This window comes from Pteropus vampyrus, unplaced genomic scaffold (genome assembly GCF_000151845.1).
Source record: "Pteropus vampyrus isolate Shadow unplaced genomic scaffold, Pvam_2.0 Scaffold45, whole genome shotgun sequence".
In the NCBI taxonomy this organism is placed as follows: Eukaryota; Metazoa; Chordata; class Mammalia; order Chiroptera; family Pteropodidae; genus Pteropus; species Pteropus vampyrus.
In genome coordinates, this window is record NW_011888826.1 from 2,238,668 (window position 1) to 2,251,391 (window position 12,724).

At 32.9% G+C, this 12,724-nt stretch overlaps 1 protein-coding gene across 1 annotated transcript in view; it reads left to right on the forward strand.

Moving 5' to 3' along the window:
- The first annotated feature begins 1,073 nt into the window (after positions 1 to 1,073).
- LOC105291429 overlaps positions 1,074 to 12,724 on the forward strand; it is a 73,735-nt gene continuing 62,084 nt past the window's right edge. The window contains exon 1 of the mRNA XM_023530036.1: positions 1,074 to 1,106. The gene's annotated coding sequence lies outside the window, so the exon portion shown is untranslated. The remainder of the gene's footprint in view (positions 1,107 to 12,724) is intronic.

The window sequence follows — 12,724 nt, forward strand, 5'->3', positions numbered from 1 at the left end:
GGAGGAGTGAGGGCTTAGTTCTGCCTAGTTCACCATGTTGCTTACGTCATTTCCCATTGTCTAGTTTTTAAACCTACCTTTATATTGTTAAATGAGGATTATTATATATAACAACTTATATTACATTATTTTTACTATTAATAATAATATGCAAGTAATACTTATTTTTTTTAACTGAGTATGGCATAGAGGACCCATTATATTTTAGTTATCTCAGCTTTTTTGATGACCTGTTTAAAATTTAAGTGAGTATATCATTACGTTCTTTTCATTACATTTCCTTTATTTTCCTTAGCATTCTTTACATCAATTATCATAAATACTATAACTCATAATTTTCCCTGCTAGTATTTTCTGTTATTGCATAGAAATTTTTTCTTTCCTAGCAGATATGTTTCATAGATAAAAAGATGACAGTATGACTCATTAACCTGCAGCAGGCACAGACAGTACTTTTTTTGTAAATGAATGCTAATGGCTTTGTCTAGTTACATTATTTATATGCCACTTATGCAAGGCAGAGTGGTTGTAAAGAAAAGTAGTAGTATTTCATATCAAAGGAACTGAGCTCTAATCCTTTTGTTCTCTTCTTATCTATAGAATGGGTATATATTTTTCTCACTGAGGATAAAATAAAAAGTATGTGAAAATACTTCAAAATGTATAAGACACTATACAAATGCAAAGGTTGTTTTGTTTCTGGATTATTTTCCAATTTATATGCTACATCATGTATTTTTGTTGCATTTTAACATGTATCATTATTTTAATTTTTATCAAAAGAAATTTAGGCTTCTCCCTTTTACACATATTTTGAATACATAAACCACTAGAGCTCAAACATGAATATTAATATTATTCATGTTTAATATTATTGTTCTACCTTTACTTACTTAATTTGGACAGATTTGAATATTTATTGAGTGAAACTAATTATTTTTATAATTTTTACTGTGTCTAAATTTATATTCTTGTTAGAAATCTAATTCAGAGTCTAGATATAACTATGCTTTTTGATTTGTTACAGACTGACACTTTCTTCCTTGAAGCAGTGAACCTTGGGGATTTGTATAAGATTATCATAGGACATGATGGGCTTGGTCCAGGTAAGAGTCTTCCATAGGTAGATATTCAAGGTCTGATTCCATTCTACTCATGTGAAATCCTGAATAAATTAGAAGATAATTGTGTAAAACTTGTAATCAGTGGATCTTTAGGTACTGAATATCTGAAATTAAATTATTATCCCCAACTATTCTTTACATTTAAGTAGATGTAATTTTCATTAAAACGAAATAGGTCTTGTCCAAGTGAATGCTCTGCCTAAAATGCTAGAAAAATTGATGCATAAATACTGGGAGAATTTTGGATTTATATGCTGTGGCATGTGGCAACATTCCAACATGCAATCAGTGGATACAGCAGCAGTGTCTACTGGCAGTGATAGTCCATGAAGTACTAGCAATAGTGCCAAGAGTACCATGTTAAGGAGACTGTCTGCCTGTTGTACTGCAGAAGGTCCCAGCTGTATTTTCTGTTGCCATTTTGTTCATGTTTCTTCCTCAGTTTTTTACATCAGTTCTGTGAGATGACTCACATTTCCCCAATAAATTCATTTTCTGTTAGTGTACAAACACCTATAAGATAAACAAAATCCTTTAACAAAAGACAAGAGTACTAAAGTGCGTGTACCACCAAAAAGCATCAGATAAAACAATGAACTCTTTTACTAAAAAGAATCAATATATAATTTTCAAAACGTTAAGAATAAAGTTCTCATACCAATATATAATGAACATGTATTTAAATAAGTAGTGAGGTAATCAGCAGGGTAACAAAGCTGGTTCAAAGAGGTTATACAATACTGAAAAATATATACTTGCAATCAGTGAAAGCAAGAAGAATGATGAATAAGATTGATAAATTAAATAAAAAGTATGGCTTATACCCTAAGATAATAAAATATAACTTTCAAGTTGTTTTCTTTCTTGGACAAAATTTATTTATATTTTGACTAGACTGAAATCTTTTGCATCTTATTTTTCTGTCAGTTGACAGGTAATTTTACAGAGCCTGGGCCCTAATCCATGGTAAATACTAAGTCAAATAGCAGTACACTCTGCAGGGAGTCATTGTTTCTCAGGCAAGTACGTTCGATAGCACTCTAGAACAACATTAAAAGGACATGCTAACATGCCCAAACTAACACTTACAAACCAATTTGGTGGTTCTATAATGTACAAAGTGCTGTACTGTTTTCTATAGTAAATACAAAAATGACCTAGATGGAATGCCTGCCCTTGAGTTCACCAAGAGCTAGCAAGATGATTCTAAAGTTAGGATCAGCATTTTGTTCTTCATTCTGGTTGACAGTTTATGTTTTTTTTCCCCTCCAAATTCTGATTTACCAAGTTTATCTTCTAAATGGAATTTCAGTAACTGAGATATTGCTTTGGTATAGTGAAGAGAATTTTAGAACACATTCCAGCTACACAGATTTGAATCAAGGCCCTATCACTTGTTGACTTTTTGATCTTAAGCAAATCATTTAACCTCTCTGACCTTCAGTTCATGCTCGGTAAAATGAGAGTAATACCTCATGTGGTTGTTGTGAGGATTACATGAGATTGTTTATAAATGGAAAAGCAGCATACATTTGACAGTAAATTATCAATATATAATCATTGGAATTTTTCTTTAATTACATTTCTTAATATCAGTTGAATATGTTATTTTGTAAAATTCATCTATTTTCTTCCATTTCTACATTTTCTTTTCAGATATTTTAAGAAGGAAACTTAAAACAAATTCTCTTATAATCATGATTTCTTTAACTTCTCTCCATCTTTTTATTTTTAAAATCAGCAGATATATCTAAGAACACTTTTGGGAGTTCTTGGTGTTAGAAATGTCCAGGGCAAGCAGAATTAAATTTCAGGTTATGTTTACAACTAGCTAAAATAGGAAAAAGGTAGAAGTAGCTAGAATTCATTCCATTACCTTATCCTGCTACTTCCCTTGGATTCATTCAACCAACATTAATTGAACTCTACTATATGTAACTTACTATCTTTGTTTTAGCATTGGAAAAGTGTCTCCTCCATATGTCCATCTTTCTTCTACCACTCAGAGTATTTGGCTTCATAGTGTAGTTCCTATTCTGCAGGAAAATGGAATTAGGCTATTTCACAGAAATAGAACAAACAGTTCTAAAATTTGTATGGAACTACAAAAGACCCCACATAGCCAAAGTAATCTTGAGAAGAACAAAGCTGGAAGCACCACACTTCCTTACTTCCAACTATATTTATTACAAAGCAATAGTAACCAAAGCAATATAATATTGGCATATAAATGGACATACAGATCAATGAAACAGAATAGAAAGCACAGAAATAAACTCATGCATATGTGGTCAATTAATTTACAACAAAGAAGCCAAGAATATTCAATGAGGAAAGGACATTCTCTTCAATAAATGGTGTTGAGAAAACTGGGCAGTCATGTGCAAAAGAATGAAACTGGGCTACTATGTTATACCATACACAAAAATGAATTCAAAATAGATTAAATGCTATAATGTAAGATCTGAAACTGTAAAACTTATAGAAGAAAATATAAACAGTAGACTCCTTGACATCATTCTTGGTGATTTTTTTTTTTTTTGACAAATCAAAGGCAAAAAAAAAGGGAAAAATAAACAAGTGGGACTACATCAAACTACAAAGTTTCTGCCCAGCAAAGTAAACCATCAGCAAATGAAGAAACATGCTACTGAGTGGGAGAAAATATTTGCAAATCATATATCTGATAAATGGTCAATATCCAAAATATATGTAGAATTCATACAACTCAACAGCAAAAAACCCCCCAAACAATCTAATTAAAAAATGGGCAGAAGCTCTGAGTAGATGTCTTTCCAAAGAAGACATACAGGTAGTAAACAAGTGCATGAAGAGTGTTCAGCATCACTAATCATCAGAGAAATGAAAATCAAAACTACACTTAGATGTAACCTCACGCTTGTTAGAATAGCTATCATGAAAAAGGCAAGAGATAATGAATGTTGGAAAGAATGTTTAGGAAACCCTCATGTATTGTTTGTGAGAATGTAATTCGGTACATTTGCTATAGAAAACAGTATGACGGTTCCTCACAAAATAAAAATACAACCATATATGATCCAGCAATCCCACTTCTGACTGTATATCCAAAGGATATGAATTCACTCTCTCATAAGCATAGATACACTCCTATGTTCATTGCAGCATTATTCTCACTAGCTAATACATGGAAACTAACTAAGTGTCCATGAACAAATGAATGGGTAAAGAAATGTGGTCTATATATAGAATGGATATTATTTAGTCATAAAAAGGAAGGGAATCCTGCCATCTATGACAACTTGGATGAACCTGAGGGCATTATGCTAAATGAAAAAAGTCAGGCAGAGAAATACATATACTATATGATCTCACTTATATATGGAATATAAAAAAACCAAAATCACAGAAAGAGTAGATTGGTGGTTGCAAGGAGTTGGGCAGTGGGGAAGGTGAGATGTTGGTCAAAGCGTATTAACTTCCAGTTATAAGAGAAATACGTTCTGAGATCTAATGTACAGCATGGTGACTCTAGTTAACAATACTATTGTATAATTGAAAGTTTCTATAAGAGTACATTTTAAATGTTTTCTTCAAAACAACAACAACAAAAGGTAATTAGGTGATGTTAAGGATGTATTAACTTATTATGGTAATTATTTAATAATATATACATGCTTTAAATTAATAAGTTGTACGCCTTAAAATTGCACAATGTTACATGTCAATTATATCTCAACAAAGTTGGAGGAAAAGTTATCTAAGAAGAAAAGAAAAATTGAGAAAAATGTGATAAAGGAAATAATAAAGATGAAAATAGAAAATAAAAATGCTGAAAATAGAAAAACAGAGAATTGACATTACTTATACGGATCAGTTCTTAAGGACAGAACATAGCCCCACACACAGTAAACCAAACATGAAAAGTCTAATAAAAAAGAGGAAGAAAATAAATGCCAAAATAAGATAAAGTGTAATTTACAAATACATACTAGATTAAAAATTTGAGACTACTGTATACAGTTTTGAGCTAATAAGTTTGAAGTTTTGCATGAAAGAGATGATTATCTAAGAAAAATTGACCCAAGAAATTTGGCCCAAGAAATTAAGAATGACCTAAAGGAAGAAAATTTGACTCAATATCGATCCAAGAAAAGTAGAAAATAAGAATAGTCAATGACAATAAATTTTTTAGAAGGCTAATCTTTCAAAACCTATGGTTTTTTCTCTGAAATGTCCATGAAGCAGACGTTTCCAGTGCTGTACAGACCATTTCAGATTATGGAACTGGAAAGCTTTTGAATAGACTTAATGATATCAAAACTTGAAAATATACAAAATATAGGACTATGATTTGGTTCTTCTTACACTCTCCTCTAATATGTTCCTATAGTGATCAGGAACTCCTATGGATCTCAGAGGATCTATCTTTTGTTTAGCATATTCATTGTTTATAATAAAAATTCAAACAAATAATTTTATTTGATAATTTTTTCACATTTGTTTAAAAATATTTGTGATGGTCTGAATGTTTGCATCTCCTTAAAATTTATGTGTTGAAATCGTAATGCCTGGTATGCGATAGTATTAGTAGGTGGAGCTTTCGGAAGGTGCTTATTGGGATTAGTGCTCTTATAAAAGAGACTCCAGAGATATTTCTGACCCCTTCCACCTTGGGAGGACACAGTGAGAATGCACTGGCTATGAACCAGGAAGAGAGCTCTCATCAGAAGGTGACCACGCTGGTGCTTTGATCTTGGACTACCTAGCCTCCAGAACTATGAGAAAAAAATTTCTGTTGTTTATAAGCTACCCACTCTGTGGTATTTTGTTTTAGCAGTCCAAGCAGACTAGGGCAACATTTTAATTTGACAGTTAAATTTCTCATTTCACCTACCCACATATTCACATGAGATTGATGTTGTGTTATTTTGGAAGATTTTCACAGTTGCTGGGACAATGCCATGTATTCCATAGAGTATGTTCTTTAAAAAAGCAGTTGTAAATCAGCCTCACTGAAAATGCATGTGCAGATATCCTAAGTTAAATGTGTACAGAGTGAATCCAGAAGTGTAATTAAGGAATAATTCATAACAACTAAATAGGGTTTATACCAAGAAGTTTAAGGGTGATTTGATATTAGGAAATCTATTAATAGAATACATTGCTCAGAAAGTTGAAGCAGAAAAATTTTTTGTTAACAGTCGAATAATACTATTATTAAAAATTCTTTGAAAATTTGGAACAGAAAAATAATTTAAAATAATTTAACTCGACTACTTAACCAGTGAAATTTATTAAAATTAGAACTACAACAAGGATTTTCTTATTATGATGTAGTCAATCTTTGGAAGGCAATGTAATACGTTTTTTTAAAACAGTTGTAATTTTGGAAAGAAGAAGGTAAAATATTGCTTACATGTGATAGAAATATCTATTAAAATGCAAAGAGTATCAACTGACAAATGAATAAAAGAAATGAGTATAAAGTGACTAGAAATTAAATCACTATAAAATAACTGGAAAATATGATATATAAAAGATCTTATTCAGAGAATAGCAAAAATATGTAGACATGTGTGTGTGTATATATACATATATATACATATACATGTATAAAATAATAATAATAATAATAATAATAATAATAATAATAATAATTAGCATCGACCATAAATAAAACATGCCCATCTGAATAATTAGACTGGCCTTGTCTGAAATACATATTGAGAAGTTATAGGAAGCTCAAGAAAGTTTGACTTAAAAGTTCTGTCTCTTTTTCAGATTAAGTGAACCTATTTTTTCTTAATGATTTATTTACCAATAATCTCAGCTGACAGTGTAAGCCATTTCTTGTTCATGGTACTCCAATAGCACTATTTTTATGGTTTTGTTTGTGGTGAGAGAGGTGAAGGTTTTGTGATTCCACATATATAGTTTAGGCCCCAGCTGCCTGTGTCTGTGGTGCACTGGCAGTAAAAGGACTTTAGAATTTTGGTAACCAAATTGCACCTAGGTCTGTTCATTTGGTTGGGCAAAACAATCTGCAAGATTCATTTTACGTAAGATTTCAGATTACTGTGGAGAGAATCGGCTCTCGTGGTTCCTTTATAGAAAGAAGATTGGCTACTCCTAAATCAAGTGGAGGATCAAAAGTGAGGAGTTTATAAGAGAATTGGAAAGAGGTGGGATAATAATACATAGATATTCCTACTAATTTTGATCAAGAGACATCACAGACTCAGAGGAGAGAAAATCTTAAATACAGGCAATACAGTTAATCTAAAGGAAGATTCCAAGACAGAAAGCTAACTTCCTTTTTCTACCCCTAAGTGAAATAAGCTAGTCATAAGAGACTACATGTTTATGATTTCATTTGTGTGAAATCTCCAGATGAGGCAAATCTATCAGAGTTGGAAAGTAGATAAGTGGTTTCCTAAGCCTAGGAGAGGGGAGGATGGCTGTGGTTGGGAGTAACTGTGAATTAGGTATAAACTTTATTTTGGGGATAAGGAAAATGTACTGAATTTGGGATATAATGATGGTCGCACAACTCCAAGTATATTACAAATGACTGAACCTATTTAAACAGGTGAACTTTATATTTTATAGTATGTATTTTTCAACAAAGCTATTAAAATTTTGTTATTTGGAAAAATTAAAAGGACATAATAGACTATAATATTTTGAAAAGATTAACAAGAAAGGCTCTCATTAAAATACATTAAAGATGACAATTTTTAAATATAGTTTAGTGAACATCATACTGATAGGAAGACAGATAAATTAGTGACAGGAGAATAAAACCTGAACTAGATTTTAAGTGGGTTTAATAGAAAAATGAGCAATGGATATTAAAAAAGCAATTCAAAATGGCCCAAAATACATTTTTATTATTAAAAGAAATAAAATTTTAAAAACTTAATTATAAACTACATTTTTAATTTAACTTTTTATTTTCAGATAATTGCAAGTTATACAAAATAAAGATATTCTCTGTAATTTTAAGCCACTTGTCCTCACTGGTAGCATCTTGCAAAGGTGTAGCACAACATCACTACCAGGATACTGACATAGAAGAAAATCATCACTACAATTATCTGTCATGTCTCCCTTTTATAACCACATGCACCTCCTTTTCTCTATTTATTCCTCGAAACCCCTGTTCTTAATTTCTGGTAACTAGTAATCTATACTACATACTTATAATTTCTTTTCATTTTAAGAATATATAAATGAAATCACACATTATGTAATCTCTTGAGATTGAATTTCTTTACTCTGTATAATTTTCTAGAGATTCATTCAAATTTTTTGTGTGTGACAGTAGTTTGTTCCTTTTTATTGTTGAATAGTATTCCATGACATGAATTTCTCTCACTTTTTTTGTCTTTATTGAAATATAATAGACAATTAGTTGCTTATATTTACCATATACAATTCAGTGAGTTTTTAAAAAAATTAAATTGGCATACAGTAATATACCGGTTTCAGTTGTATAGCATAGTGATCAGAGATCCACATAACTCGAAAAGTGATCACTCCACTAAATCTAGTACCCCCTTCCCCCTTACATATTTATTATAACATTATTAACCATCTTCTCCATGATATACTGTACATCTCCATTTCTATTCTGCAACTATTTGTACTTCTTAATTCCTTTGGCTTTTTTTTTTTGTCCCCCCAACCTCCCTCCCATCTAGTATCCCTCTAAATATTCTCTGTATCTGTGAGTTTATTTCTGCTTTTGTTGTTGATTTTGTTCTTTAGATTCCACATGTGTGTTCAATCTTGCAATATTTGTCTTTCTCTGACCTATTTAATTCAGCGTAATACCCTCTAGGTCCTTCAAGGCAATATCTTTTTTCCGTCCCCTTCCTTTTAGTCTATGTGTGTCTTTTAATCTGAAATGAGTCTCTTGTAGGCAGCATGTAGGGGTCTTGTTTTCTTGTCCATTCAGCCACTCTATCTTTTGGTTGGAGCACTTAATTCTTTTCCATTTGAGGTACTTGTTGATAGGGATGTAGTTATTACCAATCTTTATTCCTTAGATCCTGGATTTTCATCACATCAAATATTTTGTGCCAAGCTCTTCTATCCTGCATAGTCTTTTGAGAAATCAGCTGCCAGTCTTATGGGTGCTCCCTTGTAGGCAACTAACTGCTTTTCTCTTGCTGCTTTTAAGATTCTTTCTTTGTATTTAATCTTTGGCATTTTAATTATGAAGTGTCTTGGTGTGGGCCTCTTTGGGTTCCTGGTTTTTTGGACTCTCTGAGCTTCCTGAGGTCTTATGTCTATTTTCTTCACCAAATTAGGGAAGTTTTCCATCATTATTTCTTCAACTAGCTCTTCAACATTTTGTTTCCCTTCAGGTACCCCTATGACATGGATATTTTACCTTTTTTAGTGTCCCATAGGCTCCTTAAATTATTATTATAGTTTTGGCTTCTTTTTTCTTGCCATTCTGATTGAGTGTCCTTGGCTTTTCCATCCTCTGTCTGGGTCATTTGATCCTTTTCTTAATTCACTTTGTTTATTCCACTTAATATACTTCTCATCTCAGATAATGTGTTCTTCATTTCTGACTGGTTCTCTTTTATAATTTCCATTTCCATTTTTATGTTCTTTATCTCTGTGCTGAAGTTCTCACTGAATTCATCTACACTGGTGGCAGCTGTGCTTATAGTTGCTTCAAAAGGCCACACCAGAAACTGAGGCCAGCTGCCACCAGTGTGAATTTAGGCACTGCTCAGCAAGGAGCACCTGACTCACCGAGGATACACCTGGATGTAGCTTGGGTGGAGGCGCGAACTGGAAGAAGTAGAGTTTCAGGGACTCCTCTGGGCAGAGTGACCTCTGTTATCCAGTTTGATGACGTCTCTTCTATGGTGGTGCTAAGTCTGTGCACTGGGAGCAGGGAGGGCTCAACAGAGGAACAATGGATACTGTTGGCACTTTTGTACAGAGTGAGTCTCCAACAGCTCAGTGTCTTGCTGTAAGTTCCTGGTTCCACTTGTCCAGCTGGTGCTCAGAGCCAAAGTCCTTTTGTGGACCTGACCCCTTTAAGAGGCATCTGCAGCTGTTGCTGCTGCAGCCTCTGTCTCAGTCAGCTGCTCAGGATGGGGCAGCCTTGTGTCCTTGGCCTGTCCTACCGTCTGCCGTTGCAGTGTGATTTCTTAGATTTCTCCCTAGTTGTATGGCTTGTTTATCTAGATCCCAGGCAATTTTTCTTTGCTGTTTGCTCCTTGTTTCTGTCACAACTTTGATTTGGTTGCCAGAGGTTATGAACAGAACCTCTATCATCTATGCCATTTTTTCCCCACTTTCTCTCACTTTGTTTAACCATTCACCCATTGAAAGACATTTTGATTTTTTTCCAGTTTTGGGCTATGATGAATAAAGTTGCCATGAACATTTATGTACAGATTTTTATATGAACATAAGCTTTCATTTGCCTGGGATCAATGCCTAAGAATGCAATTGATGAGTATTATGGTAGTTGAATGTTTAGTTTTGTAAGAAATTGCCAAATCTTTTCACAGTGGCAATTACATTTTAGATGAACACCAGCAATATATGTGTGATCTATTTTCTCAGTATCCTTGTTAGCCTTTGATCTTTTACAGCTCTTTTTTTTTTTTTAGCAATTATGATAGGTGTGTAGAGATTTATCATTTTGACTTTAATTTATATTTCTATAAAGATAATGATGTTGAACACACTTTCATGTGCTTATTTGCCATCTATATATCCTCTTCAGTGAAATATCTATGTTCTTTGCCTTTTTGTAATGGAATTTTGTGTGTGTGTATGTTTGTGTGTTAAGATTTAAGAGTTCTTTATATATTGTAGATACTAGTCTTTTGTTGGAAATATGGTTTGCAGATATTTTCTCCCAGTCTGTAGCTTGTCAAATTTTTAGTTTTGATGAGTTCCAGTTTATTAGTTTTTTTTTTTAATGGAATGTGTTTTTGGGGTTAACTCTAAGAACTCTTTGCCTAACCCTAGATTACAAAAATTAAAATTTTTTTTCTAAAACTTTTATAGTTTTACATGTTACATTTAATTCTGTGATTAATTCTGAGATAGTTTGTGTATAATGTGTTGAACTTAGGTTGAAGTAAAATTTTTAGCTGTGAATGTTCAGTTACTTCAATACCATTTGTTGAAAAGTATACCTTTCCTCCACCGAATTCTTTTTATACCTTTGTCAGAAATCAGTTTGGCATACTTGCATTATTTCTGAGTTCTCTATTCTGTTCCATTCATCTATGTGTCCATCTTGGCATACTGCTCTGACTTGATAGCTATATCGTAGACCTTAACATCAGATACACTGGTTCCTTCTATTTTAACATTTTCAAGAGTGTTTTAGCTACTTTAAGGCTTGTTATTTTCTATATAAATTTTTGAAAAGATTGTCTATATTTACAGTAAATCTTCCTGGGATTTTGATGGGAATTATGTCAGACTGAGAAATTAATTTGGGGAGAATAGATGCCTTTACTATTTGGGACTTCCAGTACATGAACACAGTATGGGTATGTTGTTTTTGTTTAGATCTTTTCTGGTGTCTTTCCTCAGCATTTTGTAATTTTCAGCATATAGATTCTGTACATGTTAAGTTTATATCTAAATATTTAATCTCTATTTGATTATAAATAGCACTGTGGTCTAAATTTTAGTTTTTAGGTGTTCACTGTCAGCACATAGAAATGTGATTTATTTTTGTGTGGTGATTTATCTTGTATCTGAGATCTTAGTCAACTCACATTTTAGGTCTGGAAGGTTTTTTGATAGATTTTTTAAGATTTTTTCCATAGACAATCATGTCATTTACAAATAGGAGCAGTTTTATCTTTTAACTTTCCTATCTTTATGCCTTTTATTTATTTTTCTTCCTTTATCACAGTGGCTGAAACTTCTAGTTGTAGAGAATAAAAATGGTGAGAAAGGACATCTTTATATTGTTCCTTATTATAGAGAAAAGCTGACAGTTTTCACTGTTAAGTATAAAACTAGCTGTAGATTTTTTTGTAACTGCTTTTTAGAAGTTTTCCTCTGTGGTAGGCTAGAAATTGACCTCCTCAAAAGATATTCATATCCTAATCCCCGGGATTGTGAATGTTATCTGGTTTGGAAGACTGACTTTGTGAATATGATTCAGTTAAGGATCTTGAGATGGGGAGATTATCTCAAATTATGTAGGTGAGTTCAATGTACTCAGGAGGATCATTATAAGAGGGAAGCCAGAGGCTCAAAGTCAGACAAGAGAATATGATGATGGAAACAAAGATAAAAGAGAGATTTGAAGATGCTACTTCCTGGTTTTGAAGAAGAGACCACAAGTCATTAGAAGCTGGAAAAGCAAGGACCCACTAGGCTTCACTTCCCCCCATTTATGTCTGCAAGGTCTAGTGAGCAGCTGAGTATCTCTCACCATCTGGCATCAAGAAAAATGAATGAAGCAGAGCAAGCTGGGGCTAGTCAGCACTCCACTGTTCTCCATCCCTGCTGTCAGTGAATTCCAGTGGGGGCCTAGTGTCCTCCCCTACCTAGCATTATGAGATGGAAGGAGGTAGGACAAGATGGAGTAGTTGACATTCTACTTCCCCTAC